This window comes from Gavialis gangeticus, unplaced genomic scaffold, assembly GCF_001723915.1.
Source record: "Gavialis gangeticus isolate Ggan-Ray unplaced genomic scaffold, GavGan_comp1, whole genome shotgun sequence".
Taxonomy (NCBI): Eukaryota; Metazoa; Chordata; order Crocodylia; family Gavialidae; genus Gavialis; species Gavialis gangeticus.
Window position 1 is genome coordinate 78,229,918 of NW_017729033.1, and position 17,332 is coordinate 78,247,249.

Below are 17,332 nucleotides of genomic sequence, written 5' to 3' on the forward strand. Positions count from 1 at the left end.
TCAGTGGACCAAGTTGAGGTTAATAGGGCTGGAGGAGGCCTCATCAGGGCACACTATTATGTAGAGCTCCAGTGCCAGAGAAGGACAGCAACAGGGGCCGCAGAGCCCAGTGCCAGAGGGGCGCAGCAACAGGGGACAGGGGCCCAGTGACAACAGGAGGCCAAGTTAGGCCACGACCTCATCAGAGGGACAATATTTATATACCATCTGCAAGTCATGAGGTTTTGGAGCCACACATCTAGTCCATAATGCTTAAAATGTCCTGTGAGGCACTGACTTGGAGCACAACCCAGCAAGGGATCCAAGAACATGCAGGGTCTACTGGGGTTCAACAGGACTGTGACCATGCAGAAACTTGTGGGCAGCCTCCCTATTTATTACGCTGACCAACAAAATGTGGCAGGTGAGATTAGAGTGCCTGGCTGGCTGCAACCCTCCCCACCCCACCACCGCTCCTGTGTGCCATTCCACCCACCCCACCAGTCTGAGTTCACCAGCCATGCCTGCCTGCACCTCTGGAAATGTTATATATCTCATCCAGTGCATGAAATGCCTTGATGGAAAATACATAACAGAAACCAAACAACAACTGCGTGCCAAAATGAATGCATACCAGAAATCCAAAGACAAGAATACCGAATTACCTGCAGGAGCACATTTCTCACAAGAAAATGATTGTCTCTTCAATCTCTCAGTTCTAAGCCTCAAAGGGAATTTATAAAACTCCTTTCACAGATGACCCTATGAACTTTACCTTATCAACCAACTGGATACAAAAAATCATGGACTAAATATAGACATTGGATTTATGACACATTATAACTTGCCTGACATCTGACTGCCCAGGACACCTCTCTACTATTTACCAGATATATTCATTGCACTCCCCACCCCACCTGTCTCTCACCCATTGACTATCTCAATTTACATTTTCACTGACTGACTTTCTTGTATGCATAGTGGCTTTTGGCTTCTTTACTATTCCATCCAGGAAGAGCACAGACCAACTACAAATGCTTCCTCAGCCTGATGAAGGGTATTTGTACCCACAAGCTTGCAAAGAAGAATTTTTCCAACTATTTGAGCTGGTCTAATAAAAGATATCAGATTTACCCGAAGAACCTTGTCTGCCTATGTCCTTAGACCAACATGGCTACAACCTATACCCCTGAATCATTGTACACAACTTTATATGTAAGATTTTCCCTCTGTACCTCCTGGTTTGACTAGAAAGTAGATTCTGTGGCTGCTGGGTTTTTCCAGTATGTCCTGTTCACATTCTGGAGGCTTCACAAAATTCCTGATATAAAATAAGCAGCCTAGTGAGGCTTAAATGATTATCTGAACTTGTGTAGGCTATTTATACTTATCCTCCAAAATGTTGTGATTTGGCAATTGATAACACTACAATGAAAGTATTATCATGAAATTGTATTATTTTATACAACATAACTATTACCTTTGAACCCTAGTGATCATGCAGAGAAGCTATTTATTTCCCTATTTTCCAGTGGTCCAGGTTAAAATATAAAGTTCTTTCAGAACCAGCTTGTTTGTGTCACACATTCCCTCCCACCACCACCCTCATTATCCTTCTGGAAATGTAAGTAGATCACTGTGCTCTCTATTGTAGTTATACTTGAGTTTCATACTTTCATACTGTCTATTAACTATTTTTTAATTATCTAGCAATGGCATCTAAGAAGCAATATGAAGCTCTATAGTAGGATAAGCAGGTATATTATTGCAGGAGGAATTTGAGATCACCGGCATAAGAGAAAAACAATATGAATAAGATAAAAAGGCTTGATTGAAATAAAATAACTAATATTGATTTTGAAAAGAAATAAAGGATTTAAATGAAACATATGCTCTTATTCAGCCTGTTCTATTTAAAAAGTAATAAAATATTTGTGATAAAACACAACCACCGAAACCCTACTGGGATATATTTCTTTAAAACTATGAAAAAGGAAGCTGTGTAATAGAAATTAGAATACAAAGTATTAAAGAGACAGAGAAGATGAAGCCAAGTGGCAATGTTCTAAAACCTCATTAGGAAAGTAAAACTGACAGTAAGTAGAAGATTGTTCTGGAAGTGAACAGAGGCGATAAAAGATTATTTAAATATACAAAATGGAAGAGATCAATGAAAAAAGCAATTAGACCATGAAGAGATGGTGATAGAAATTCAGACAGAGGAACAAGATGCAGAAGCAAAATTAAATTCGCTCTTGTATTCAGTATACTCTAGGAAAATTAAAAGTAAAATACAAGAAATGTAAAACAATTTTCAAAGACTGAAGACAAAGATCTGTGATAGTCACTAGCAGTCAGAATTCCCCTCCTCAATAATCACAAAAGACTGACAACGTAGATGGCTTTACACACTAAATTGCTCAGAAATCAGAAAACATCACAGCTCCACTAAAGACTAACATGTCCTTAGTGGGGTGGGGAGAGGAGACACTGGGTGTGTCTGCATAATATCCTAAGGTGCCATAGCATCCATTGGCAAAAACCATAATGCAATTACTGCATCACCATAGCAATGAACTCCCTTGCTATAGAGCATTGCTACAGCAACATTATGGCCAAAAACAACCATGCGCTGCTGACACAGAGCACTATAGGCTGTTATTGTACTATCTTTTAGTACTTCCAAAAGCAAGTACTAAATGATAGTGCAGTAACAACAGTGTCATACAGCCATGTGTAGACATGCCCACTGAGGAACTAGGTTTAAAGCAGTACAGGTCACAGTCATTATCTCTAAATAATTGTTGTAATGTTTTCATATAAAGAAGCCCTGTTTCCTAATAAAGAGTTGAATCCCTGCAAACTGTGAGATACACAACAGTACATCCCAGGTAAGTATTAAGGGGCCCATTTGGCATCGTAACGGGGGAGGGAGTACACCAAAGGCACCATTCGGAGGGTTCAAGTGCCTCTATACTAATGCTAGGAGCATGGGGAACAAGCAGGAAGAACTCGCACTTCTGCTTGCAGACAATAACTTTGATTTAGTGGGGCTAACAGAAATCTGGTGGAACCCTACCCATGACTGGGCAGTACACATTGAGGGCTACAGGTTGTACAGAAGGGACAGAGAAGGGAGGAAAGGGAGTGGGCTTGCTCTCTCTGTAAAGGAGCATTATACATCTACCCTAATCAAAATGAGATCAGAGGAGGAGAAAGTTGAGGCATTGGGAAAAGGGACTTGGTGGTGGGGGTCTGCTACAGACCACCACACCAAGAGGAAAGGCTAGACTTGGAATTCTTGAGGCAGCTCTCAGAGGCCATACAGTCTAGGGACATGGTTGTCATGGGGGACCTAAACTACCCTGATATCTGCTGGGAGGAGCAGTCTGCCAAATCCAACCATTTGTGTAGGTTCTAGCCTGTGTTCAGGACTTTCACCTAATGCAGGAGGTATGCGGTCCCACTAAGGGAATGCCTTACTGGACTTGGTGTTGGCTACGGGGGATGACCTGGTAGGGAAGCTGCAGATTCATGGTCACTTTGGGGACAGTGACCACCATCAATCAAATTCACCATACAGCACAAGGTGGGTAAGATAACTAGTAGGCTGGAAGTGCTTGACTTTAGGAAGGCTAACTTCAGTGTGCTTAGGAGTCTAGTCAATGATGCACTGCAGAATAAGAGTATTGGGAGTCCAGGAAGGGTGGTTGTTCCCAAAGGAAGCAATCCTTCACGTGCTGAGGGCGATGATCCCAGTATGAAGGAAAAGGGGGAAGGGAGCCAAAAAACTTCCTTTGCTAAACAGGTAAATACAGGGGAGCCTAAGGGCAAAACAAGAAGGCATATAGGCATTGGAAGCAGGGCGAAAGCTACCAAGGAGGAGTATACCTACTTGGCCCGCACTTGGAGGGAGGCAGTTAGAAAGGCCAAAGCAACTACAGAGCTGAGGCTGGCAACACAAATTAAAGACAACAAAAAGTCTTATTTTAGGTACGTAGGGAGTAAAAAGAAGGCACGGGGCAGCATAGGACATAAGGCAGCATAGTGACAGAGAGGAGGGACAAGAATGAGCTATTCAATGAGTTTTTTGCCTCAGTGTTCTTGAACAGGGATCAAGATAAGTCTCCTAATGGGTTCTTAGATGGGCGTCAGACGGACAGCAGTGCAGAGTCACTTGGATGGACTGGATGTGTCTAAGTCAGCAGGCCTGGAATCTATGAATCCCCATTAATAATACTGTATCACTCGGTGTGTCCACACATGCATTTGATTTGGGATCAGTTTACTTGCAAGTAAACTACTTGCAAGAAAACACTCTTAGCCAGCCGTCTATACATGCAAGGAAGTGGGAGAAGATTTTCTGCTAACAGCAGCAAACAGCTCAAGCTTCCTGAGAACCTGCAAGAGGCTCCTTCTGCCACCAGGGGGAGCTCTAGGCTCCCCTTTGGTGCCAGCCCAGGAAAGAGCTGCAGGGGAGGGGCAGGTCCCAGCTCCCTTCCACATCCACCAGTGGGGCAGCTAGCAGCTAGCTCACCCTGTTGCTCTTTCCAAGCCCTGTGCCTTGATCGCACAATTGGGGAAAAGAGCTGGGACCTGCCCCTGACTGGGACAGTTCACAGCCCATGCTCCATTATTGCAGGGCAGGGGCTGGAGAGCCTGTTCCCTGATCAGCTCTGCAAATGTGGAGCTTGACTGGAAACAGCCTGGGGAGCTTGTTCCCCACTCAGCAACATAATCATGGAGCTGGACAGGGAACAGGCTCCCCAGCCACACCAGCAGAAAGCTCCCAGAACCAGCTCCATGACTATGGGGCCAGCTCTGGGAGATCCTTATCTCCCAGCCTAAGCTCCAGGGTCACAAGGCTGGGACTAGAAGATAAGGATCTCCCAGCCAGAGCACTGAGCTCATGGAGCTCAGGCTGGGAAATAAGGATCTCCCAACACAGGCCCCATGGTCCTAGCACCAGCCCCATAGGTCTCCCAGCTCCCCGCTCCCCAATCATGATCTCAGAGTGGGAGGTTTGGAGCTCCCTCCTGCCAGACAGGGAGACATAGACCCTGCCTGGACTCCACTGGTGGAGCCCACCCTGGCAGCAGGCAGCGCCCAGGGGCAAAAAGCAATTTCCTACCCCTTGGTGCCTGGCTGACCAGAACCAGATTTGCTCCCAGTCAGGCATCTACATGAGCACTAGGTAGCAAATTTATTTACAATTAGCAAAGTTTACTGCTCAGTTGCCACATCTATACAAGATGCTACTGCACAGTAACAAGCTACTCTGCAGTAGCTCATTACTACTGTGCAGTAGCATCAGGGAAAAAAACATGCAGGGGCACTACTGTGCAGTAAAGCCAGTTACTGAACAGTCATTTAGTACTTGGTTATGCAAAATGATGCACATGCTTACTGCACAATAAACTAAGATACTTCTCAGTAAAGTGTCTCATGAAGATGCGCCTACTGATACCTTTGTTTCAATGTAAACTTGGTCAGTATAAACTTTAATAGGCACATCAACTCATGCAAATAATTCAGGACCAATTTACTCTTGAGTAAATTACTTGAGAGTAAACTCTTCCAGGCACGTGTCTATAAGTGCAGAAATATAGGAGCAGACTTGCTACTCCTGGGGGTGGCAGGATCTGCTGCACTCACCACACCCCAGACTGCCTCCCCCATCTGGGCTAGGCAGAGCCAAGAAATCTGCCACAGGCCACAAAGTCCCTTCGCAGGGAAGATCCAGCCCACAGACTGTATTTTGTCTGTGCCTGTTCTAACCTATATATACCATAACTGCTCAAACTACACTCCAAAAATCCACAATAAAATAGGCTTTTTCTAAAATCAGTGAATGTGCACAGTGGCCTTTTTAGAAAAAGAATAGATTAATTAGTGTGAACTATATGACAAATGAAGAAATTTCCAGATGCCTCAACATGAATATGGGAAGATAAACTACTTACTTGTAGCAGACAAGCTCAGAAGGAAAGCTATTCATATGCTCTAAGCACTATCAGCGTAGCTTAATCATATGTCATAAATATGATGTGTGTCAGTCTATTAAATTCCACCTACAACCTATAAACCAAAGTATAATCCTCAAAATATTCCCTAAGTCCCTATTCTTTTTCAAATGCTTTGGTTTTCGATGTGCCTTTATGGTCATCATATATGACCTATTTGAGATCAAGAAGGGAGTGAGCTCTACCAAGAAGAGAGTGAATTCTACATTCTACCTGCACGGCTTCTTCTTGTTTATACCAACAGTGCTCCAGCTTAAACAACTTGATTTTATGGCATGAACCCCTCTGCAAAGTCTGCTAAATACCTTGTCACAAGGACGTGAAAATGGAAAGGAAGATGGAAACAGACAGTGCCTTTGTGCCTCCATAAAATGTTTATGATGGTACAAAAGCCAAGCAAATCCATGGTCCTTGACATGGCTCAAATGCCCCAAATTTGTAGCTACAACAAAGATAATATTAATTTGTGCCAGTTCATTGTGGTAGATGTCTATTTGCTTTGTAGTGGAAGAGTGCGGGCAGGCCAGAGCTGGTCACAATTTCCAGCCACCCTGGGCAAGTGCTCCAGGGGCCTGAGAGGCCCAATTCTGCACACTGGAGGAATTCCCATGCAGGAATTCCTGCAGCCTTCTAGGCTCCCTTGCTTACAAAGATGTGCCCCCAGGATCTCCAGGATTCATCTCTGTAAGTGGGAAAATTCAGGGTTTTCCTGCTTACAGAGACAACCCCCAGGGCACATCTATAAGCAGGGAAAACTGGGGTTCCCTGCTTTCAGAGATGCACCCCTGGGGTTTCCCAGGACAAAATCTTTGTAAGTGAGGATCCCCAATTTTCCCCACTTATGGAGACACATCCTGGAGATTCCTGAGGACCTTGGGGGTGGGAAATGTTGCCCACTGTCCCATTGCATTAACAGGCAGGATAACAGGTGATGTGTGTTTCTCCCAAAGAAGCAGATCAGCTGTGCCAGGCTCCTACCCTGGGGGTCTTTAAGAGGAGGCTTGATGCCTACCTAGCTGGGATCATTTGAGCCCAGTTTTTTTTTTCTCTCCTGCCCTGGCAGGGGGTCAGACTTGAAGATCTATAAGGTGCCTTCCAACCCTACTTCTATGATTCTATGACATCTGATCTGCTTCATTTGGTGACATCTGTTTCTAGTCAATGGAAGAAGCTGTATCTTATTTGCTAGGTTGCAAACTAGTTAGGGCTTCACAGATCAAAAACATCTTACATTTCACTTAGAAACACCCAAGACAGCTTCTTCCTCTTTTTTCCTTCCTCACTTTATCCATCCTGCAGGTATGATGTTTTTTAAAAAACATATCGTTGTCACTGATGATAGCTTGGTAGGTTTGTACTTTAGTTTTTCAGCACAACTCTTTCCTATTTTCCCTTACTAAGTGTTGTATTCTAGCCACTCAGAAGTTTGCTTTCCTGTTTTCTTTTGCTTCACTATTGAAATATTAATGGTGAAAAGAATACATGGCCCATTGTCTTGTACAAACTCCTTGATCCTTTTCATTTTAGCTATTGATTACTAAACAACATTGGTCAAACAGCTCATCAAGGAAACTGAGACTTTGCATATTCATACTATGCCTCAGTGAAGGCAATAAATGAAACATAACCACAGAATCACTCATCAGATTTGATGTGATTACATCTTCTACCACACTATGCCTAAAGAGTAGCAATTATCCAGTTATGACTCCAACAGGAATATAAGATAACGTATAAAAATAAAATATATGAACTTCAAAGGTAAGTACAGGAAAGGGAGGCATGTTGCATATAAAACAGAGATCAAAGTATTTGAAAAGGCTGAATGACGCAGCAAAATGCAGTATGTCTAGGCTGGCTCTATGAGAAAGAGAAACTAACAGAAATCTACTCCCTGAAAAAGAGCCACGAGGAGAAGGTGTTTGAATCATCATGCAATATGACTTAAATAGCACATTTAAGTAAATGTAAAAAGCCATAGACAGTACAATATAGTGAGTTTTCCAAATAAAAACTAGATATGAAATAACTGTGTGTCATCTGCATTTGCAAGTGGTTCATAAACAGCAGAATTATATCTACTTTAATGAATGCTCATTGTTCTTTTGTTCACAAAAACACATTTGTGGCATACTACATCATCAAAGTGATGAGGCTTTGATGATACATTACAGCAATATGTCACCAAGGAGACAGCACTTTGATAATGCATTACATCAAATACATCATCAAAGTACCATCATTCTGATGATAAAGTGTACTGCCAGCTGCCAGAAACCACCATCCAGTTAGGTTTCCTTTTAGATAAACTTCTGAACAACATTCTTTCTTTAAGGGAGGAAGATGCATGAGTCCTTATGTTCACCAGCATTCTTCTAAATCACTGTATTTTCAAGGCTCTGCTTTTTAATTAGAAATAATTAGAAGGGATAAGAGTAATGAGAGGAAATAAAGCATAGGGAGCCAAAACTGCAGGTATGGCTGAGCTGTGTGAAACGCAAGATCCAAGGATGATGACAAGAAGGGTGAAAATTACTTTTATCCTCCCCTGATTACGGAGCCAGTGGGAGGCCAGATTAGCCTCTAGAAAAATAAGAACAACTTAAGTTAGTGTAGCAGTAATGATAAACAAAGGGTCATTTCTCTGGGTGGAAATCACTGAAGTACAAGTGGTAATCTTCAGTTGCCACATTAGAGTAGTTTTCCAGCTGTTTTATATTGTCTAATCTATGACTGGCCCCATATTGGTGAATCTGAACCCACAAAAATTGATCTGAGCCTGCTGTGTTGAGGTACTGGTTACCTATTGTTTTCCTGCTTGAAAAATATGCCTCTAGACTTCTGCCTTCAACATGCCTGTGTCTTGCAAATCTTATACTACACTTACAACATGTATTAGTTTATTTCTGTATTTAAAACATATTTCCTTTAGGAACATTCATCCCATGCATTGTTTGTATTTAAAATAGCATGGTAATCAGCTGTTGCACTGAATATCCCTTACCAGCCACCCCTAGTACTAACAAATACCATGTGGTCCCAAGCCTCATCTGATCTCCTCTACAGAAGAAAACAAGCCTTTACAGTACACATGGAAGGTTAAAAGTCTAGGGTATGTTGGATAAGAGGACAGAAATAAATTCTGTATTATAAGGCCCCCAACAGAGAATGTCCAACAGTTTCCTCTATTTTGTAGAGGGCTCTGGATTGAACACTTTTGGAAATCACGAACATGGCAACATGGTCCAGAGTGGACACAGTTTCTCATCTAACCTACTGTGTATCATGTAATCTAAATGAAGTGTCAAAGTCACTTCATTGATATTTATAGCCCAAATGACAGTGGTCTTTTGATCACATCAAAGTTTTAAAAAAACAAACAAAGAAAAGAAAACATAGTAGCACCTTGTTAACCATGCCTCATCCAAAAATACACTGATTGTCTCCGCTGACCATGTTACCACCAACTCCCTACTGGACTTTACCAATCAATAGGGACGTGAGTCCAACGGATAAATAACTTGAAATACACACACACTTCCAGGACCACAATGAGGATCACTGACCTGGGCCCGAAACAGAGAAGGAATACTCATCACTTAGGCTGGTGTCATTAAACAATTTAGGAATCAACCACTGCCACTTCACCCACACTCATGCACACATCAGAAGTTGCTCTAACTTGTCTTACACCCTCCTCATAATATCCTCCCTTTTAGCAACCAACATGAAATGACTGGACAAATTATGAACAAATTGGGAAGAAATCCCAATTACTTTCTTAAAATATATCCCCAGAATTGTTCCATCAGATTACAAGGGGTTTGCACGATTCAGACCAGACAAAACAATCCACTCCTCCTCTTTCTCACCTAGAGTTTAATCACTGTTTCCCTTAGTCTCTTTCATTATGTCAGACATACCTATGGCTTTCTCCCTAGACACACTACAAATTCCAGTATCAAAATACCAATAATTGATGTTGGTGGCATTGTCTATATTCCCTTCCTCGACTTCAAACAAGTGCAGTGCTGAGCTGATGCCAAGTCATGATGGAAAAGCAGCTCTGGCATTAGAAGCAGCAATTGTGGCTGTGTAAATGGTCCCCAGTCAAAAGAATTCTCATACATATGCAGCAAGATGGTGTCTCTCTCATACAGGAACTGGGCTATTGAGAAGAGACTGTACAAACTGGGATTTCACATGCAGCATAGAGGTGATGCTTATATCCAGGAAGTGCCAGGCCATAAAAGAAATGTGGCTATAGCAGTAGCAGGCTCTGGATTTAAGCAAACAGTATGTAATGATTTAACTATATGCCTTGGCACATTAAAATATCCAAGAGATAATATCTATAAGACATGTGTTGTCTTCTCAAATGGGTTTGCTGTACCAAGATTGGCAAATCAAAATGATATAAAAGAGAGTCACTAAATTAGTTAATCTATTGGCTTATTTCTTCAATCCTCAACATTGATAAAAATAAATATAAAATTCTGATAAAACAGGATGTAAAAAGGAGAAAAACTGTCAATGCAGCAAACCAGGGGAATCTGTTTGGAATGCTCACTTCACAACACCGAGCAAATCACGAGTTGGTAAATGCATCAATAACTAACTTCAAAGACTCTAAAGATTAATTCTCTGATACTGTAAAAGGATTGGCTATAATACTATGTCGCTTTACAGCCTAAAATTGCCCAGCACATTCCAAATTACAAGCTCAGCAACCTGCTCATCTCACTTTTTGTTCTGGATGTCACAGTTTAGCACCTGGTTTAGAATTATATGTAAAAGTGTTGTGAATTAAAGACTTTTTACTGTTCTGCTTGAAAATTCAATTTGAATAATAGCAGCATACAAATGGATATTTTCTCCTGCATTGCTAGAAGTTAAGTAATATAATTCAACTTCTTCATTTAACTAAAGTGATACTATGATGTTTGTATCCATAATGGCAGTGATAGAAATATATTAGAATGGAAATTTATAGACACACAGTCACAAATGGTTTAGGATATACTGTAATGATAGTCATCTACAATTTCAGCACTGGCAATGTAAAACAAAAGCCTGAATCATTATAAATTTATGATAGAAGGAGATCAAGATAAATTACAGTCTTAAATGGTGTTTATTGCTGATGTATTTTGCAGCAGGTAAGAGCTTTGGCTCATGTCAGAAGCAAAAATCATCACTGGGTTCATTACCGAAGCAAATAATGAATTAAGGATCCCTGTATCCAGAACTTCACAATGCTTACTTACTGACAGAACATTTTGTTTGTAGCTCTTAGGCCCCTGACAGACGTTACACTTAACACATGATTAACTGGTTAATCATGTCTTAAGTAGCCACCAGTCTTATGCCTTAGTGATTACATCTTAAGTAATGACATGTTATGCAAAATATATGCACTAATTTTGTGACTGGCTCCCATCATGACTTAAAATGAATAAGCCAGCCAATTGATCAGTACTTCCAAATGGGGAGCACTGCACTTCCACTGTCTGGAGCCCCAGTCAGCTGACCAGTACTCCCAGCCAGGGGGAGCACAGGGAAATCAAGGGCTGTGATGTGCTCCCACAGCTGGGTGCTCCATCTGATCTGGGCTCCAAGCCAGGGAAGGACATCTGAGCCCCTGACCAGGAGACCTGTTCAGACAGTGCTCCCTGCTGCAGGAACACATGGAAGACATGTTTGCTACTTACCCATGATCCTGGGCTTCCCCTGCACTGGCAATATGACATAATTAGAATCTGATCCCTGATCTTAAATTGTACCTCCTACTCTGCATGTGTGGCATGTCAGAAAGTTTAACTGTTGGACTCAAGCATCAGATCCCATCATGCTTTTAATTTAACATCTGTTATTGGCCTTATTTCCAGTGATGTTAATGATACTAGTCACAACATTAGGGACTACTTAGGTCTACTTAGTAGTCCTACTAAGGATAAAAAGACTTAGACTTACATTGTATCAGACTGCATAGTCATACTAGACTATATCATGAAATACTGCTGAGGAGTATTTCTCCTCAACAGAGGTCCTCAGCTGATTGTTTCTCTTCCAAATTAGTATCAGAAACTCAGTTATCTTTGACCCATTCTTGATTAGTGAATTAAAAATTAAAGTCAAGATTTTTCCATGATCTTGTACTGTTGAGGGAGATGAGATCTTCCATTCACCGTATCTCATTTTATGAGAATTCCAAGTTTATTCAAAATTGTTTAACTCTTGATAAATTCTTACACACCATTTTGAAATGTACTGTAACTGTTCCTTGATAACTGCTGGTTTGGAAGCAGGAGAGGATCTAATTGTGAAATGTCACAATTAACTTTTTGATCCCACTTTGCACACAGACCTCTCTGGCTGTGTAGTTTGGGGGTCTGCTCCATCATAGTAGTGGGAATCTTTTAATTGATTTCAGTGCTCTTTGTTTGAGATCCTATATACAATGCTCATTCATGAACTTGGTGTTAATTAGAGTGGTGTTCTGTTCCTGAACAGCGGCCTGTTACTAAGTAGAAATAAATTATTGTTTTAAAGACATCATAGAGATAACTTCAAACTAGTGCCATTTTGGATCACGCCTTATGGTTCAGATAATATTAGAAACAGTCAGTTGTTTTTATAAAGAGGTTTGGAAACCAGAATGTACATTACATAACTAAATTTTATCATCCTGCTGTCAGTTACATATGAAATAGAGTACAACCACGATGTAAAACAATGTCACAGCAAGTACATCTACACGTGATTTTCTGTGGAGCTGACTAATTAGCTCTGCAATAAAGCATCACGGTCCACACATGCACTGGTATTAGGGTGCAGTAAATTAATTAACTCTGCTATAAAATACTATAGCAGTCATTTACTGCACAGAAATGCACATGTAGACGGTGACTGGGACTGCAGTAGTTTGATCCGGAGCAGAATAGCCCTGGGTTGGCTCAAGGGGTCAGCCACATATCTCTGCAGTTTCAGCACTCTTGTGCCCCAGTCAGCCCTTCCACCACCGAATGCTGCCACCCAGAGCACAGGCCTGACCCTCTGAGCTTGCTGCCATCCTTAGGCTACTCCACCCCAGCTCAAACTGCTGTGGTCCCAGGCACATATGAAGATGCTGTACCTGGGAGCAGCTGACTCTGGTACAAACTGTGCCAGAGTTTATTGAGCTGCATTTAATAGCTCATGTAGATATACCCACATTGCCTGACTTCCCTACCCTTGTAAGACTGTGATGAAATGGTTGTAATGGAAAGAGAAGTTTAGACTTCTGTCAGCATATTACTTCAAAGCCCCTTTTCAGATTCTTCATATGCTAGAAGAAATACAAAATCATATAATTAGCAGATAGCCAAGGTTTGAAAAAATGGAACAGATATTTTTCATCCTTCATATATTCATAGAGTTCAAAGCTAGATTACATCCTCTAGTCTGACTGCCTGAACATCACAGGACATGTTACCCTTATACTGAACTTAATAACTAGTGCTTGTTTAAAACATACCTTCTAGAAAGGCAACCAGTCTTGATTTAAAGGCATCAGTGGGTGGAGAAGCCTTTGATAGTGTGTTCCAAAGGCTAATCAACCTTCCCATTACAAATATTTACTTTATTCCCAATTTGAACTTGTATAGCTTCTGATTCCACCCTTTGTTAAGCTTTTCTACATTACATTGAAGAGCTCTTTAGTACCCATTATCGCTCCCTACTAAACTGCCCATGAAAATATATTAACATGTTTCACTTGAAGGTATTTACTTTAGTCTTCGAATCATTTTTGGCTCTTTTAGGCACCTTAACAAGTTTTCAACATCTTATTTACAGTGTGCAGATCAGAACTGTCCATAGCACTCTAGGACAAAGCTCACTAAACGTCATCTCCAAAGGCAAAATCACTTTACTACTCAAAGGGAAGTACTAGCTCTTTGGCCACAGTATTAAACTTCGGACTTCTGATGATTTGCTTATTCACTATGACCCCCAAAATTGTTTTTACTCCTTGTTTCCCAGATATAAGCACTAATTCTATAGTAATGGCCTGTTTTCCTTGTCCATAGATGTATAGCATAGAATTTTGTCAGATTAATAAATATGTAATTTGTTTGAAGAGATTCAGTCTATCACGTGATTTAAATAGCTTTGACTGTCCTGCCCTGATAATTATTCACAATTCTGCCACATTTTGTCATCTACAAACTATTTTAGCAGTGATTATATTTATTTCAAGATAAGTGAAAATATTGAACAGATCAGACCTAGCACTGATCTTTACAAAACCCCATTAGATATGCAGCCATTTGATAATGCTTGCTGAATATTAACTACTTCTTGAGTTATCTGTTACCCAGTTCCATTCCATGAACATCCTTTAATATTATATAATATTAATTTTTTATCAAAATATTGTGTAATACAAATCAAACACATTAAAAAGTCCATTAACAAAATGTATAATCTAAAAGAATGAAAGGTTTATTAGACAAGACCTGTTTTCCATAAAATCAAGTTGACCTGCATCATGTTTGATTTTTTATTAATTGAATCTTGTATTAGCTTTTCCATTATTGTGCCTCTCATTTATATAACTCACCAGAATAGTTACTCAGATCTTTCCTCTTGCCCTTTTCTAGTATTAGCACAACATTATCACTACTTCAAGCTTCTCTCATAATGCAAGATTTATTAAAAGTGAAAATTGACAAATAAAGATCTTCTCAGCCAGTTCTTTTAGTACAAATCATCCTGACCTTATTATTTAAAATTTCCATCTTTAGTAGCTGCTGTTTAAAATTCTCCTTGGTTACTAATGGACTGGAAAGTTATTCATCAGTCTCATGTGATGCAAGTATATCACCTGCTGTTCATAAATATTTATTTATATCATAATATAAATTTTAATAGAATTTTGCCTTTCTGTAGCATTATTCACAATTTTACCATTTCCATGCAGCTAGAAACTTATATTGTTGCTTAAATTTCTTTTTGTTCCTAAAATAGTTTTAAAAACTCTTTGTTGTTGTCCTTAGCCCAACTCTGGATTTTTTCTAATGTATTTAGCTTTTCTAACCAGTTTTCTAAACTTCATAGCTTCTGATTGAAATTGGGTTCCACACTTTTCCCCCTTTTCCCATTTTTTATTATTATCAATAACAATTACTGTTATTATTGTTATTGGTGTGTATTTATTTCTAAATATTGCTTTTTCTTCATTTTATTGCTATAACAGGATGGGATTTTAGAGAAAGTTGTCTTCCTAGAGTGTGAAATCTTGTTTTTTTTACTAATAAACAATTGTTAAAGAATTCCACAATTGATTTACAGCTTTCCTTTCATTTTTTCCTCCCACTCAACCTAACTCAAATTCCTCCATCTTTGAAGTAACAAGTATTATTGCATATACATTTGGAACCAGATATTGCCACATATTCAATTTAATCAGGTTATGTTCACTGGTCCCTAGGCAACCACCTTTTTCTAGCCCAGTAATTAATTCATCTTCATTCATCACAGTGGGGACATCTACACATGCACTTTACTGGGTGTGTCTACACATGCATCTGATGTGGTACCAGTTTACTGGTGAGTAAACTGCTCCCAAGTAAATGCTCCCAGGCAGGTGTGTACATGTGTAGGGATGTGGGCCCTACTTCCTGGGGCCCTGCAATGGGCTGCCTGTGGCTGGAAGCCATCTTCAAAAGGCAGCATTGCTCTCTGCTCCCTATCCAGAGGCGTTTCTGGCCAGAAGTAGCATGCACAGCATGGGGGCAGCACACAGTAGCTCTCGCATCACAGTTTCTACCTCCCTGTGCTATGGCTTCTCCAACACCTGCCTCTGGCAGTAACACCCAGTGGCCAGGACTCCTGCTGGTTGCCATGCTGGCCCTGATGGCCCACCACACTGGCTGCCAACTGGTCCAGAGTTATCTGGGCCCTGCTGGCTTCCTCACATGGAGTGACTGCCCAGGCTTACGATGCTGTCCCAGAGCCACCACCAGGCAGCTGCCACCTGGGCCCCATCCTGCTGGCTGGACCCTAGTAGGGATGCTGACAACATGCTCCAGGCTGCCACCATGAGGGGCCACGCTTACCCTCCTAGGCCTTAAGCCCTGCTGCCTCTAGGCTCACCAGGCCATCCAGGTCTGGTAGTTGCATATCATACAGCACACCTGAGACAACAAGCAGTGACTGGAGGCATTCAGAATGACCTGGGCCACCTTCCAGAACCTCCCAGATCAGCTGTGCCTACACCTAGAGTGGCAGGACACCAACATGCAGCCACCCTTCCCTGCAGACACCCAGCAGGATTTGGCCTTACTGAACCTGGTCACACCCACCAGCCTCCACTATGTGGGCCACTTCTTTGGTGTGGGCACAGCCACAGCTGGGAAAGCTATCCTGGAGGTGTGCGGTGCCCTTCAGAAAGTGCTGGGGCACACTGTGCTCCATACATATGATCCTCTGTTGATGGTGATGGGGTTCCATGCCCTGGGATTCCCCCAGTGCCTTGGGAACATGACCCACATCTCCATCACCTGATTGCCCCACAGTGACCACCCCTACTACAGCTGGAGGGGCTTTCAAACTGTTGTGCTCCAGGCTATCATCAACCACCACACACCTTCAGCAGTGTGAGTGCCAGCTGGGCAGGAAATACCCACAATACCTGCATCCTCAGGAACTTCATCCTGCCAGCCTTAGTACAGAGTGGGCACTTTGTGTTGGGGGTGCCAGACTTGCAGCTGGGTGCTGTGGTGGTCCTGCTCCTCCTCATCAGAGACCCATCAGGTCCTACCCACTTCTCCACTCGTTCATGAGGCCCTACACCAGCCAACTGCACCCATTCCAGGACCACTTCAACCAGTGCCTGGGCCTGAGCCATACCCTTGTTGATTGTGCCTTCAGGTGCCTCAAGGGATGCTAGCACATCCTCACTGCACGCCTTGAGTTTGCCAAGGGCAACATCCCCCAGGGTCATCGTCACAGCCTGGATGCTGCATAACATCTGTGAGGCCTGGGAAGAGCTCTTTCACAAGGCCTGGGTAGAGGAGGTGCAGCAAGCAGATGACACATGGCAGTGGGAGTGAAAGCTGCTGCGGCAGTGCCAGGGGTGAGCTGCTTGCCCCCCACCACCCCCACCAAGGCCCTGGCTGAACTGCACACCTGCCAGAAGGGGCCAGGGCACTAGGTGTAAGATGTGCTGGTTAACCACCTCCTCCTACACTCCCCACTTCAGTCCACCTGGACAGCCACCCACAGACCCCCTGTCCCACCTCCTACCCCCAGTATCACACTCACTGTGGACAGTTCTCAGAAAAACA